The sequence below is a fragment of the Perna viridis genome, chromosome 9 (genome assembly GCF_037379345.1).
Source record: "Perna viridis isolate PV_CMFRI_1.1 ecotype Kerala chromosome 9, ASM3737934v1, whole genome shotgun sequence".
Taxonomy (NCBI): domain Eukaryota; kingdom Metazoa; phylum Mollusca; class Bivalvia; order Mytilida; family Mytilidae; genus Perna; species Perna viridis.
Genome location: NC_142453.1, coordinates 20,875,666 through 20,890,706, shown reverse-complemented (window position 1 = coordinate 20,890,706; position 15,041 = coordinate 20,875,666).

The window sequence follows — 15,041 nt, the reverse complement described above, 5'->3', positions numbered from 1 at the left end:
GGTTACAAAAAAAATCTTGGTCTTCAAGGTATAGAAACGTGTAGCAGTTTTTGTTTGTTTATATTGATATACATGAATACAGCAACGTGTTAAGTATTGCACGCAAAATTTCTAAATAAACAATCAGTCAAGGTTAAGCGCAACACATATTTTAAAGGTTATCATGACTTGTAAACCGCTCGTTTCTCTCTTATAAGTGTAACTTTGTCAATTGATATTCTAACAGCATACCTGATAACATTGATAGAATAACGAAGAAGTTGTATTACTAATTATTATTATATAAATAACAGTGTTTTATCAGGTGTTCCCATTGTAATTTTAATGATTCGTACCGTGCAATGAATTCGGTAATTGCACTCTCGGACTTTCTTCTGCCAAAATTTCATGACACGAATATCAATCCGCTGTTCACAAAATTTAAAAATGCATGTTGTAAAAAGCAATGAATATGACCAACTCAGGCTCCACTTAAAACTGGGAGCATGGACCAGGACCACCGGTACGGTAATCATCCACTTGTATTCTAGAAACACCCGCCGAGTTGCTCATAAAAATCGAGTTCGGGGTAGAAGAAAGAGGGAAAGGAAAACTGACACTCATGGTACAGATGAATACACTGTAACGATCCTAGAGTTTATGATGACGACCATAAATTTCTGTAGTCATGATTTCAATCTTTTAGCAACGTAATGCTGTTCTAGAAATCTAATTTTAACAAATATGGTGCAAAAATTCTGCGTAGTTACAGCTATCTCTGGCATAACGTATGAGTTGTGATATGGACACTCCACAAAGGGATTGCCATAGAAAAAGCAAAGTTGACAATGCGGAATGAAAAGACGTCGCACTTGTCGTTTAGTTTGTTCGATAGTTTTTTTTTATTTGGTGGAAGAAATGATTGTTTTTCTTCATCTTGATCTTTAACACAAACTGGTTGAAAGAGACTGCTAAACAAAAATTTTCTTCTAGTTCGTTCTACACGTTTATTATTGTAGTATTTAGTACTATATTCAATATTAGTCATAACATTTGACATTTTGTTTTGTTATTCAAGGGCAGCAGTGTTACAATCATTGATTGACTGAACATTTTTGTACCTACTCAGCAGAGTGATGTTGTAGGAGGAAAATCATGGTTGACTTGATCAGTAACAGATATGATTTACTTTTCTGCAGTTCATAATATATGCCAAACAGTATATGATATTGTTTTTTTATATCATATTTGTAAATTGCATAACAAAGTGTTCAACCCTTGACAAAGAAATCAAGTTAATACAATTGTCTCACGGCTGGAAGGCGACATGGAAAAAATATTGATAAAATATGGCATAGCTTTCCTTCCGATGTTTACATACGTTATACTGGATAGTAAATTTGAATAGAAAAATGACAAAAAAATATTTTGTATTTTATATCATATCAACTAAGCATACATTTTCCCCAACGAATAACGCAGCACAGTTTCTATTGTCATATACGATACAATTAATATCATTGGCTGTTTAGATATGTTGCGGTAATTAGTATTTTTATTGTGTTTCCAGAATTTACATATTTTGTTTTCAATCTTTATGTTTTGTCTTATTTTTACTTTTTCATTAAAGTAAAGTTGTGTATATAACCACTGTAAAATACAAAAATAAACAAAAACCAAACACATCAAAAACATAATTTACAGAAAAAAAACAAAAAAGAAACCAAAAAAGAACTGTCGATATTTAGCAATTAACGTATAGTTTTATTTGAATAATGTTAGCTAGAAATTTATAATTTTCAAGCATATTGATGAATAATTCTTGCAGGATCAATGTAAGTTCAGAATATAAAGTTGCATTTTCTCTGCATTTATTTGCTTACATTTCAGTCATGCTAAACATTTAATCATTATTGTAATACATATTACCTACCGCACTGATATTGATATAACGTTCATGAATACGTTAAGTGGTATATAATTTTGAAACATCTTTAGTATTTTTTTAATATAATTTATTGATTTTTTTCAAACATCATTATACATGATATTTGTAAACAATGTTAAATTAAAATTGTTTCTAGCAAATTGAATATGAGTGTTGTTTGCTTGCAAATCTTTTAATTACACAGCTTGATAAATTAATAAAATAAAATAATAATAAAATAAAATAAAATAATCAACACATGAAGAATATTTAAAATTGCAAGGTGAATTTTATCATATTCATCATGAACGATTTTTTACAAAGTGTGCGACTCCTTGTATTAATACATGTATAATTAAATTTGAGGTCAACTTAATTGATATTTCTGTATACTGAAACATTCTGAACACTCTCTTGCTTGCTACTTGACACAAGTAATTTTCATTCACTGAAAATTACTAAACGGTTATTGAACATGCTGAACGCTTTACTGAAAACACTGAACACGACTTGAGTAAAACGCACTGAATTTGCACAGAAACACTGAAATACACTGAACATATTTTTTTCCAGTAAATTCAGTGTATGTTCAGAGCATTTGGGCCGTTTTTGGCTCACTAGTGCAAAAAAAAAGATCTTATCTTAACTAAAAATTTGGTAATTCCAGATGTATCAAAAGTAGTTTGTATATTCCAAATAATACACTTGTTATCTTTATCTTTCATTATAAATTAATTTATAGATGTTATTAGAATAAAATGTATGAAAGGGTTTAATAAGACACCACGACTATATAACTATATACTTTTACATTTTAGCCCCTACTCTCTTTTAGCAGCTTTTTATTCAAGTTGTTTTATCAGTTTTACTTAACTTCTCTGCCATAAAAACAAAACATATTAAAGTTTTTCTACTGCTACAAATAAATAAAAATAAGATTTGTCTACATCCCCTTAATGTTCTTATTATGTTTTAGAGTCGTTTTAAATATTCCTATATTTAAAATAAGCTTGCTGATCTTTTGATTCATTGATCCAACAAAATTCCCCCCATATTTCAAAGACAAAAAATCAATCGTTTTATATTCCTATACTTCATTCAATGCATCAAAAATTGTCAATTACAAAAGACTATTGCAGAACCACGAGATTGAGGACTTCAAGGCTAAACCACCTAACTGTTCTTGCATAAACTCTCCATTCAAATATGGTCCTTCCGGTCACGTCGTTACGGGAGATTTAACGTTCATCGAAAACGAATCTCTGTGCAATATCCTTTCTAAAGGTCCCAAGTACCGTGAACCACGCTCTATGAATTGGAATTACAACTTAAAAGTTCTTATTGATGCCGTGGAAGACTACACAAAAAATGGATAAAACGAAAACATGAAGACATTGATTCTCGGTCAGAATGGTTAAAGGCCGTGGTCTTGAAAGTTTTAAGTAGGTCAATGAGGACCCCGATATAGCAAAAACATTGTCTACTTCACATGACAAATATGTTGTCGTACAAGCAGACAAAGCCCAAAACAAATGTTTATTATCATAGGTAGACGTAACAAATAATAACAGTGGTACGACCTATACTGCTACCACACTCTCCAAAGAAGAGATTATGGAAAACCATAAATGTGTGCTATCCTCTTTTGGTCTCTCTACCAATGACGATGATTGTGATTTACCGTCTATGTACTGGATTCCTAAATTCCACAAGAATCCATACTTACAAAGTTACATAGTTGGATATGCAAAATGTACCACCAAACCTCTTTCAAAATTTCAAAACATTTAACTGCTATACTTACAGTTGTCAAAGAGAGTCTGCAATCCTACCACAACACTTGTTACTCCCATAGTGGTATTAATTCAATGTGGATCCTGAAAAATTCGAAATATCTTTTGGAGACCGTCAGTTCAAGACTATTATCTGAATATTATAGCGTTAAAACCTATGATTTTTCAACACTGTATACTTCTATTCCCCATACTCATACTACAGACACTGTGAGGTCAGCCTCATATCTTGACCTACACTTAGAAACGACGTTATAGGTAAACTATTGACCAAACTTCACGACAAACATGACGACTTTTCATTCCGAATTGTCAACTTTCCTTTCATCTGTAGCAACATCCCTTCAGCACCTGCGTATGGAGTTTTCATATTACACCTCATACGTTATGCCAGAGCTTGCCGAGACTACGCAGGCTTTTTGTATCGAGCTAGAATTCTAACAAATAAACTTCTGGAACAAGGTTACGTAGCTACAAGATTGAAGTCATCACTACAAACATGTTATGGTCGTCATCATGAACTCGTGGATCGAGACGGTGTATCCATCTGCACTATAAAAAATTGATTTGTTCTACGTATCAAAGTTTTCCTTCCTTCTTTCGTCCACCCTGGACTTGACTTTTTATGAGTAACTCGGTGGGTGTTTCTAAAAATGCAGAGGACCTTACCCTACCGGTGCACTTGGTCCATGCTTTTAGTTTTTAGTGGAGTCTGAGTTGCTCATTTGCTTTTGTTACTTTGTATGTATGATTTTAGTTACTTTATGTTCTTTGTTGTGTATGTCTGTTTTCCATGTCTGGTCTTTGTCCCTGGATTACGTTCTTTTGATTACCGCTATAACCTTGGTTCCATTGATTAGTCTTCCAAATATCCCCAAACAATGAAATCAGTTCATTGCAAATTTCCTTTGTTCCTTAATTGTTTGGCTATTTCAAAAATTACATTTATGTTTGTTTTTTTTTTTTTTTTTTAGTTTCATACGTGTTTGTTTGCATACGGCTTACAATAACTTTTATTAGATAGAACATATTTTTTCACGTCCTATCAGAGTGATTGAATACTTATACTTCTTTGTGAAGCTGTATTTTTATATAAGCTGGTTCTGTTATAAACACTTAACGTCATGAAAAAAAGGTTAGACTAAAATTATTTCATGACGTCTATGTATGAAAATGCAAATAAATACATACGTATAAGTTAATATTAAATTATCATATTATGATGAAAAATATATTCATTACAATATGATCCTAAAGAAACTGATTTTAACAATGAAAATAACCACTTTTACATATGTCTTGTTTAAAAACAAAGTTTAAGATACCATGATTATTACTGCCTTTCATTCTACTTGTGTAGCATAAGGTTCATAATTACTTTGATCTCTATGTAGTGTTTATAATATGACAACCTCTGATTTCCTGTGGTGCTGCCATACAGATGAAACCGCGGGTTGGTCGTTTTCATTCCTGTGCAGTTTTCTGAAAGATTGCTATTATCATATTTTCATGATGTGCAATGTTGTCCGCCTCCGTTCATATACTTGGAAATTCTGGTCGATTTGTTAAACAGGATTCACTTGGACTTGAGATAATGAATCCTATAGCGAAGTGTGCTAAGAAGGATTCTGTCATTTATACAACCTCAGTACGATACTGGGTATCTCAGTGTAATCATTACCTGTTTTGTCATCTGGAAACTAATCCGATGTAGTAGTGGACTTTTCACCTAACAAACCTCGTTAAGAGATTTGTGATGATTTAATCCTAGCCTTGCCTTGAGTTGTTACATCAACAAAGTCAAATCATGGTATGCCTTAATTATCAAGTTTACAAACATTAAAAATTCAAAGAATGTAAATTAAATTATTGACACCACAGAAGAAATATTAGAAAAAATAAGACTCTAAGATCTTCTTCAAAATTTGATATCCAGAGTTGTAAGACTTCTTACTATAAATGAGTATATCGTTGCAAAAACAACAACGGCAACCTTAATTGCTTATTGTGATAAACAAGGATGGACAACATAATAATGAAAGTTACATTTGACGGAAACTAACTATTATTTTAAGAGCAAACTCAACAGTACTTTAATTTTTAATCATTTTAAAGATAGTTCAGAAAGTCAATTTTATTTTGAAAAAAAAATGCTGTTTTGAGACTGACCATAATTTAGAAATTCACAAAAAAAAATATGTATCATGCATATAATAGACTGAAATTCTTATGTGGTGTATATACAACTTTACAATGCAGCTGTACGTAACATATATATGTAACAGAATTGTCCGTATGCAATACAATACAATAAATAGAGGAAGAAACATTTAGGAATATCTAAATATCTGTCCACTGTTCTAATTTAAAAATTGCATTTCACTTGTATATTTGCCTTTTTTTTCTGGGTTACCTTGCAATTTGTCTTCACATAAATGATAAATTGCAATTTCTGACGTCACTCTATGTTAGTTTCAGTACATTTAGACCCTATAAGCATAACATCTGCTTACGTATGAACAGGAATTAAGTTAAAAAAAAGCTTCTTTAAGGACAGGTTTCACTGTTAGCACCACCAGTTTGAATGTGAAGTGAAAAAATAGCCGTAAGTTATTACGTCATAATAGATCAAAGTACTTTGACGTCATAATATACTTCTTTTACACTCAAGTTTTTTTTTTCAATTTTAATCGGAAATAATTAGGCAAACACAGGGAAAGTGAAGAAACCATGAGTGTAGCGTTATCTCTCTGTTTCAATAAATAATAATATTGTTGAAGGTTTCTATTCTCAGTTGAGAGAACAGGCGTATTATGCCTTCTTTTCTAATCATTAGATAAATTTATTTTAGTTGCTGTATAACTCCATTGATCAACGCGCTCCCTAAAACGTATGCGACATTGGTGTCACATATTTTAAGGATATGCGGCACTCAGAACACTTTTGCATTCACGAATAACGAAACTTAATATTCAGTTATCAAGCAATAAACAAATAAAGTGAACAACGAGTGATCAATATTAAACAACACAAAAGTGACGGAAAAGAGCCAGTAAACACAAAATAAAATATAAACTGCGCATAATAAATTCCAGTTTGACATAACAATTGACCTTCTTGAGGCATTAAACAATATCTATCGGTATGCTTGTCTAGTGCCCTCCTTTTTCTTGTTCTTAAAATCATTTATGGTGTTACAAGCAAAAAAAATAACTAAAAGAAGACCATTGCATTTCTCCGAAAGAACACAAAAAGGAAGTGTGAACACAGTTTAGAAACAGCTCTTGATACACTTTTGATCACTTAAAAATATGAGATCCTGTGAACTTCTTATCAGAATAATCGAGTTCATTCAATCTTCAAAAAAGGGTATTGCACCTTTTCTCCTTTTAAATCGAAAATCGTAAGAGATATCTGAAATATGATTAAAAAACGCAGCCAATAAACAAAGCAATTAAACTCAGACCACAAATAATAAAGTCAATATTTTGGATGTGGTCCATATCGCACCCCTTTAACTCAAAAGATAGATGTATCTTGTTCAAAATTTACAGAAGAATTGTCAAAGGAACAGATTGACATCTGAATAAAACAAATCGGATTAGAACAAACTTTTCACATGCAATTTAATGATACCATGCTTTTTCCCTTTTAGCCACTTATTTTCAAAATTTGACAAGTGTCTCTTATTTATTCGATTTAGTAATCAAGGGAACCAAGATTCGAGCGGAAATTAAAAGATTAAAACAAGTGGACAAAGACCATACATGGAAAAACAGAAAAACATAACAAAGATCATCAGGTAACTAAAATAATATATACAAAGTAACAAAAGTAAATGAGCAACTTGGACTCCACGAAAAACTGGGAGCTTGGACCAAGTGCACCGGTAGGTTCAGCAACACCCGCCAAGTCGATAATAAAAAGTCAAGTCCGGGGTAGACGAAAGGGGAAAATAAAACTATTACACGTTGAACAAATCAGTTTTAATGGTGCAGATGGATACACTGTAATGATCTTTGAGTTCATGATCACGACTATAAAACTTCACTTTTGTATTGATGCATTCAATCTTGTAGCAACATAACCCTGTTCTAGAAGCCTAATTGTAGGAAGTCTAGTGCGATGCAAAAAGTCTGCGTAGTTGGTTACGGCATAAAAATAAATTTTCATTAATTTTTACTATCCCTCACCAATTTTACTAGTTGCGGGCATTTGACTAGCTATAGTGGCTAAAAGTAGTAACTGCTAGTCGCGGGAATAGGGCTAGCGATAGGGGCTAAAGGCATTGACTGTTAGTCGCGGGCATATGGCTATTTATAGTGCTTACAGAGCAACTGGCATGTGTGCCCCAGGTGGTGGAATGGGGTTGTCAGGCTATAATACGGAAAACCTGACCGCAAACCATAGTGGTGCACCGTGTTGGGAAAGATGCCATGTTCCTCGCACGTTAAAGAACCCTGCTGTGGTATTCGATAGGAGTAGGAACCTTTGCCCTCCGCCACAGGAGGCTAAATTGCCCGACCTTACCCATCCCTCCCTTTTTCTAGTGGCAATCAAAATTTGTCGACCCTACTGTCCTTGTGTCCCATCCCGTTTTTCATTTCATCATCATTTCATGTTCATTTTATCATCCGTTTCATGTTCATCGTCTGAATATAGCTGAAATATTGCTGCTCGGACGTTAAACCCCAACAATCAATCAATCAATCTATAGTGCTTAAGGCATTGACTGCTAGTCGCGGGCATAGGGCTAGCTATAGTGGCTGACGACAATCAGTGCTAGTCGTAGGCATAGGGCTAGCTATAGTGGCTAAAGGCATTGACTGCACCTATAGGAAAAACAATATATACCATTCTGTTAAACTGATAGAAAATCTACATACATGTGTATGCTAATCACCAACTCTGCAAGGTTGTGTGTTTCATTGCTGAGACATATATACAATTGAATTAATAATACAAAAAAATAAGTTAAAGATAATGAAAGAGTGCATTTCGTATACACTATCCTGACACCTGTTTTTATTCAGTCTTGAAACAATTGAGTACCATGAAAAAATGACACGCCAGCAAATGAATGGTGTAGTAGATATACACTGTACATGTAAATCCGTAAAAGAAATAATGGCAAGTTAACCTGTTGATTTCTCAAAAATTAATAATTTGAGAAACTGGTTTTCTTGCACCAAGATTACTGTTAACACAGAAGTTTGGCATTCCCCGGGTTTGTGGTACCGTCTTATGGGGAGATCCCATATGGCACACGGTTCAGTTCATTACATGAATGACACTGAACATACACAAATTTGAAGTCTCATTTGAAATGACGGAAATGAAAGAAGTAGTCCATGGGCTGGGAGGGTCCACCGTGCACCTCCCTACCCCCCACTCATCAACTTCATGGTGATTTTTAGGTAGCTTTATACCTCCTATTACCGAATCAATTTGTCGCTAAAAAATATTCTCGGATTCTTTTTCAGTATAAACCTATATTTGTAACCCATTTGGTAAAAAGGCCAAGATTTGTGTGACTTCCTCGGGTAGCATGTGTGAAGAAACTAAACAAATTCCCATTGTCCCGATTTTATAGTAATTGTTAACCCAAAAGGAAAATCTAAGCGCCGGATTTCATCAGATATGCTGGGAACATCATTATCTTAATTATGAATGCCTAAAATATGAGTTTTACAATGTCAATATGCTGTGAATAAGACTTCTGTTTGATACTGAGATCAGTTTTCTAGGGGTAGGGATAATATTTTTAACACTTTTTGAAAATCCTTTCTTAAAAAAAAAGGTTCTCTTGATTTATTTATGTAAGGAATTAAATTATCTATCGAGTAATACCAAATCTGTGACGTTTTAGTTGAGCAATAACTTGTACAGTCGAATTTATGTTACTTCTGACCGAAAAATCGAAAATCGCATTTCTTGTATTCTTTGATAAATTCTGAATACAAAAATTGCTAAAATTCATCAAAAGAATTCCAGAAGTATAAATTGTGATAATACTAAACAGAAAATACAAAATAAGCCATTTTTACTGAAGCATTAATACTCAGGGGTTTTGACTGAAAAATGTCAATTTAAGCGTTTTCCTTTCAGTAGGGTTGGGGTGCATTTCTTTCATTTTATCGCAAAATCCTTGCCGCAACTTTCTTGGTACCATTGTAAAGCTGAAACATTGGGCAACCGTTTACTTCTGTCATTTACTAAAATATTTTGGATAATACCAATGCTAATGATGATTTTATATGATGAAATCATTATCTTTTACCGGATCGAAATTGGTATATCGCAAAAGTTTGTAATTTTCTTACTGTAGTAGCAGAGCCATTTCCCTTTTCCTCAAATTTTCAATACTTTTAAGGGGTCCAAAATATATCAGATCTTTAATATTATCATTTCATGTTCAGTTTATTACCCAGTTCATGTTCATTACCCGGATATAGTTTAACTATTGCTGCTTAGGTGTTAAACTCCAATCAATCATCAATCAATACAGTAAAAAACTATCATTTATTATACTATCTTAAGCAGAAAGTTTACTTATCTGACAGTAATCGTTGTTAAGTAACTCTGAGATTGCAATCAATAAACCAAGAGGATAATGAGTAAACGTCATATTTTTGCAAAACGGTTGTCCAAAAAAATAAAGATATGTAGCATACATAAAACGCTTGTTGTCAGTTGTTGTCAGTAAATGTTTGTTAATAAGTTAAATCATTAAAACTGCTAGGACTTTCATCCGCACCGTCTAGTACACAGATAAATATATTGGCTGTAAACACTTTTCAGAGAGGCGCCAAATAAACCAAAATAAAGGCTATCAACATAATATCCAAATTCACGGTACCTTTTTTATAAAGTTCTCTACTACTTACCTCACTTCAGGGCATATAATTAAAACCAAGCAAAATGCCCTATATAATTTGGAAGATCATTCCTTTAGGTAGATTTTGCGATACAATGTACTGCATCTGTTATTTTTCAGCCGATGATCCACTCATCGTATATATATTTATATATAGAGATCTTTTACATTTTGTTTATGTTAACAGTAAATTTGAATGTGTTAAAAAGAAAGTCGCAAAGAAGGGTCAAACCTTTTCGCTTACTTTTGGATTCGGAATGTTCAAATTTCGAACCCTAAAACGACGTTTTCCGGCAATTACAAAAGTATCTGCACATTTCTGTTTTGTCTCCTTGTGACATTATCTTAGGATAAATATAAAAATAAGATAATAACTCCAACAACACTGTTCGTTATTTTTAATTGAAATATAGACAACAAGTAAGATCTGCACAGCATTCAAAGCCAGTATCAGCTTGGGCTGGTTGCAAACCACCACTACACGACGAATAACACGCTCGATCATTAATGGTATTACTGCATCGTTCATTGACGTTAACACCTAAAATGATGAATTATTCGTATCATCATGATTCCACTAAAAACTGGGAGCATGGACCAGGTGCACCGATAGGGTAAGCGTCCTCTGCTTTTCTAGAAACACCCGCCGAGTTGAAAAGAACGACAATGTCTGTTAGAATAGTTTTCAACATATAAAACAATAATATTAACTATTGCGCATTTGTCTCCATTTGAAGAAGATGTTTTATTACGAAATTGATATATGTACTTATACATATACGTTTTTACAAACAAATTGATATCAATTAGATATGTAGAAGAACGACAGCTTTAGGAAAATAATATAAATTGCTTTAATATCCGTTTCTGAACAGAAATACGTGATGAAAGTTACTAACCCGAATACACTAGTTCTGCAGAATTTGCACATGTTTTGCGACCCCATCGGGTATAAGTTAGATCCTTCAATCTCAGTTTCCGCTATATAGATGACGGGGATTTGATACATCGCATCTACCCAAAAGAACTTAAGATAAAGGATACTACAGACACTGTGAAGAAAGCCTCATATCTTGACCTACACTTAGAAATCGATGGTAAAGGAAAACTATTGACCAAGCTTTAGGACAACCGTTATGACTTTTCATTCAGAATTGTCAACTTTCCTTTCATCTGTGGCGATATCCCTTCGGCACCTGCGTATGAAGTGTTCATATCACAACTCATTCGTTTTGCCAGAGCTTACCGAAACTACGCAGACTTTTTTTATCGCGCTATAACTCTAAAAATAGGTTTCTGGAACAGGGTAATGTTGCTACAAGATTGAAGTCGTCACTACGTCATCATTAACTCGTGGATCGCAATGGTGTATCCATCTACACCATGAAAACGGATTTATTCAACGGGTCATAGTTTTCCTTTCCTCGTTTGTCTTCCCTGGACTTGTCTTATTATAAGCAACTCGGTGGGTGTTTCTAGAAAAGCAGAGGACGCTTACCCTACCGGTGCACCTGGTCCATGCTCCAAGGTTTTTAGTGGAGTCCGAGTTGCTCATTTGTTTTTGTTACTTTGTATGTATGATTTTAGTTACTTTATGTTCTTTGTTGTGTATATAAGTTTTCCATGTCTGGTCTTTGTCCCTGGGTTACATTCTTTTGATTACCGCTATAACCTTGGTCTCCTTGATTACTCTTTCCAAGATATATTATGTTATATAAAGATGACAAAGAGTTATGATGTATATAATCATTTGTTTTGACTATAGATTGCATAAGTGGTACTGAATTAGATAATGAACAGAAGTTCAAGAATACAAACATATGATATAATAATTATAATCTATTTATTTTTTTTTTATTTTTTATTTATTTATTCATTTATTTTTATTTTTTATTTTTTTTGCAATTTCAAATGAGAATTATATTTTTCACAATTTATTCTCAAAAAGAATTAAAATGATTTAGTTGACTTAATCACAGCATGTTAAACTAATAATTTGCAACATAATTGAATATCTTTTCTTTTCTTTCCCCTTTGAACTGATATTGGGTTAGCATGCTCTCCACGATAAATATTTATCTAGATACATACTATTATAGGTACACTTTTCCGTGTCTTGGTTTCATTGATTTTGTGTCATCGTAAGCCATACTCACTGTCAATCGTTTTTTATCATTACATCATTTTATAAAAATAATTTTAAAATAAATAAATATTTGGTATTTTGATAAACAGGAGGAAAACATTAAGGAAGGAAATATTCCAAGCACCGGGCAATGTCTGACCATGCAATTCACTTTTAACGCGGCAGTCTGCCCTCTCAGAAAATGCTTGATTAATGTAGTCCTGAAAATGTGAGTGGTTTTTGCGACACTGTCCAATTGTCAAACATCATTTGATTTGAATGATATCTGTGAATCTGGGCGTTTTAATTTTATAATGATTGTTTATGCTTATTCCGCACACCATTGAAATACACCATTGTTAATCCTCCGTGTAAAACTTAAGTAATAAAGTTTTTATTTATTATTTATTTGCCAAATTTGTTATATAATCATATACTGTGATATGAATAATATGTATTTTATATTCCCTCATTTTTTTATTATTGTTTTGAATTTCATTTTTTTTTCAGTTTGTTATGCAGATTAATCCAACTCCTTTTAGAATTAATAATGCTTCATTTTTGATTCGGGAAAATAACACATTGTCTTTTCCATTTGTCATTAGTATTTTAAACAGCAGGGTTCCCAATTTATTTGACCACGTTTTTATTGATATTGTGTGACATTTTCTACACTCTTCCCTGAAGTCAGGATGTAAAGTACTAAGGTTAACTGCTGATAAGATTATATGTTTTTATATTACATATGGTGCAACAGACTTCCTTGTTCATTGGTTATCATGATCACGTGATGCAAAGGATATTCCACGTACATGAAGCCTTTTTTTTATTTATCAATATACAAACGCTATGTTTCTATTTAAATGTATATTGACGCTGTGATTTTCAATTAATTTAGATCCGGAAATAACCCGTTCCGTTCCTTAATTAGTCTCAGCCAATCATGGCGGATATTTACAACACTCAAGTCGATTTCCAAAACTGGATATGAAAAATGAAATTGTATATATATAACCTTGGGTCTGAATTCGGTTGAAAACATGAGATAAACTTACAAGGACACACAAAACGAAAGTCAAAAATAAAAGAAAGAGAAAAACGGGTTCGAGCTTTTTTTATTATTATTATTTATTTATTTATTTTTTTATTTTTTTTTTGGCTGTTTGAGACATCCACTGTTCTGCCTGATGAGTACATGTCCTGTAAATAGTAACAAATAAAAGCAAGATTCCACTAAATAATGCGAGCATGGACCGTGTGCACAGATAGGGTTAGCGTCCTCTGCTTTTCTAAGGGTGCACATGAAAACTCCAGTCCGGAGTAGACGAAAGAGATTATGAAGAATATGAGAAGTTTAACTAATCGTTTATCATGGTGCAAATGGATACACCGTAACGAATCACAAGTTCTTGATGACGACCATAAAACATCTGTTGTGATGACTTCAATCTTGTAGCAATTTAAGCCTGATCCAGGTGACTAATTGTAAGAACTCTAGCGTGGTGCAAAACGTCTGCATAGTTACAGAAAGCTTGGCATAACATATGAGATATGATTTGAAAACTCATTATGCAGGTGCTGAAGGGAAGTTGACTATACGGTATGAAAAGTTCTCACGTTTATCGTATTCTTTGGGCAAAGGTTTCCTTTACTATCGAAGTTTAGTTCAAGATATTAATCTGACTTCACAGTCTGTAGTATTATTTATCCCAAGTTATTTGGAGTAGAAGGAAGAGGATGGAAAGTCGGGGAAAATTCGTGCGAAACTCAAATAATATGATATAAGGGTAAAGACTTGACAGAGAAAAAAGATAAGCATAACATAGAAAATGAAATGACCAAATAATAACGTACAAGAAACTGAGGTAAACGAAAAACCAGGACTCAACTAAAAAGCTAGCGACATTGTCCAGGTGTACCGGTGGAATTAGCGTTCTCTGTTTTGTTTTGCTAGGCCATTACAATCAACTCATACCTGCCGGCGTCCAAAGATTCCCTATAATCAGATACAATTCGATTAATTGAACCTTTTCTTATCAGAGAAACTCGCTAAACATAGCTCAGTGGCAAGGTATTTTAGTATAACTTTACAAATTTAATTTCTTTGATTTCCATAAAATTTTGGCGTATGTTAACAGTAAATTTAAATGTGTTAAAAAGAAAGTCGCAAAGAAGGGTCAAACCTTTTCGCTTACTTTTGGATTCGGAATGTTCAAATTTCGAACCCTAAAACGACGTTTTTCGGCAATTACAAAAGTATCTGCACATTTCTGTTTTGTCTCCTTGTGACATTATCTTAGGATAAATATAAAAATAAGATAATAACTCCAACAACACTGT